The sequence below is a fragment of the Nothoprocta perdicaria genome, unplaced genomic scaffold, assembly GCF_003342845.1.
Source record: "Nothoprocta perdicaria isolate Ctin4 unplaced genomic scaffold, notPer1 scaffold_44, whole genome shotgun sequence".
Taxonomy (NCBI): Eukaryota; Metazoa; Chordata; class Aves; order Tinamiformes; family Tinamidae; genus Nothoprocta; species Nothoprocta perdicaria.
In genome coordinates this window covers 2,368,586-2,370,868 of record NW_020455688.1, presented here as the reverse complement: position 1 = coordinate 2,370,868, position 2,283 = coordinate 2,368,586, and positions in this window count along the sequence as shown.

Below are 2,283 nucleotides of genomic sequence, written 5' to 3'. Positions count from 1 at the left end.
TGCCCTCGTCCAGGTCATTGATGAACAAGTTGAACAGCACCGGGCCCAGCACTGACCCCTGGGGGACACCACTGGCCACAGGCCTCCAACTGGACTCGGCCCCATTTATCACCACCCTCTGAGCTCTGCCATCCAGCCAGCCCTCGATCCACCGCACCGTGCACTCGTCCACTGTCCCAAATACGAGTGGACTCGTCTAGTCCACTAGTCCAAATAAACTCTTTTTTTTTTGTACCTTCATTGGCACTACATACACCATTTCTTATTATTTAGGAAAAGAAAACAAGAGGGAAAAGGAAAAGAACAGTTTTGCCGGAATTGCAACCAGATAATCCTGCAGTTTCAAGTTTTAAAACATGAATGTCTCACAGCTATTTCCTGGCTGACTCCAGGTTTCTATGATTATTATTTATTCAGTGCTGATAGTGTGCTTGACACTGTGCAAATATAGAAGGAGATGGAGACTTTCTGCCAGGATTCCCTAGTTGTTCGTGGCAGTGTTAGCCTCTTTAAGCAGAAGCTTGAAGCTGGTTTTAAAGAGAGTTGCTTCTCTAGCCTGCCAACGTGCAGGTTCATACGTACGGCYGTGGGAAACCCTGCTCAGATGCCCCCAGCAAGGCCTGGGGAGGATTGACCCAGTGGAGTTTAATTTAATTAGGACAGCAGCAGCATGAGGTAGCTCTGTTTGATGAAACCTTTAAGAACAGTCTTAATAGTTTCAAAAGCGGGAACTTTTTTAAGGAAAGGTAACAGGGAAGAATCAGTCCCCCTGATCTGACACGTAAAGAATCAAAGAAAGGCTTTGCCTGAATACTTAATACTGTTAAAATCCCCTGTATTTTATGAAGTCCATGAACTTTCTGTAACTTTTCTGTAGGACCTATCGACAGCGCTTGAGTTTAGTTCACCTGAACTGGGATGTTGGTGGCCTTCATATTGGTGCTGCCCTGGCCAGGTTGTCAGCTGCCAGACTGGGCCTGAGCCGGGCATTGTTGGGAACAGCAGCTTCCAAATGGCAGCAGTGGAAGGTCTGTGTCAAGGAGGAATTTCACAGGTTAGTGGCATCTGACAAAAAAAAAAAAAAAAAGAAAAGGATTTTCTTCCAAATCCAAATGAGATGATTGATTGTATCTTTATTAAAAAAGTTACCATCTTTGGATTTCCTCTTGGATCCTCAAGAAAAGCATCCTCCTAGATTGGATCTTTGGTGACTATCTCTTGACTTTATGCATAAAAGAGCTGGAAGTTTTTGCTATTTTGCAAATGCAGAATATTTTCCTCATGATTCCTCAAACAAAAAACAATTCAAAAAGCCCATAAAAAGCCTACATTGCAATGAAGGGAAAGGCAGAATATAAACACTTACCCTTGTTTACTCCCTGGCCAGAAAGGGCATTTCATCATCCAACCTGTTCGGATGTCCCAGCAGAATGAATGGATGGATGATGACCATAAGCTGATCTCTCTGTCTGAGATAGTGTCTGAACTAACACTCAAACTCTTTATAGASCAACATAAATCATATATTGGAGTTATTATCAAAAAGCCTCACTTCCAGAAGYGAACACATCCACCACGTATTGTACAGGAGCAGCCAGAACAAAAAGACTCTTARAAAAATGCACAGAGCTCTGAGAGATTTGAAAGATCAAACAAAATGTACTTAGCTCAGTTCAGAACTATGAAGACAGTTAAGGAGATAGATATGAAATCTAATAGATAAAATACAATCCATGTATTAGGAGTAGTTATTAGAACCTAAATTTTGTTTGGAAAGGAAAAGGGAGTGCTCAACTTTATTTATTCCCCAGGATAAGAAGACTTCCCCTTTGCTTACAGGCAATGTTTTACACAGAGCAAAAAGCCTGGATTACACTCAGAGGAAAAGTTTAATTAATTCTCATTTTACAAATCCTCCACAATATTTATTCAAAAGATTGGCAAATTGCAGGAAGTTCATCCATCCCTGAAAGAGAAGTTTTGTAAACAAATCTGGCAACAAACTCATTTTAACAGCAGCAACCCAGCTAATCTGTCAAGATGTAGTTCATTTCTGACACTTGATTAAGTTCTTTTTCTTAAGAATAGGAAGTAATTTGCTACAAACAAGCTATTTAGCTGCGATATGGTGGCTGCCCCTCTGATACCTCACGGAGCATTTAATCCGTTTCATCAGAAAACAACTGATAGCAGAATATTAAGCATATATGTATTTAAAAACAGAAGTGTGTTTAAATTTGTTCATCAGTTAAACAACCACGATGTTATTAGGCTCTGAGGAGT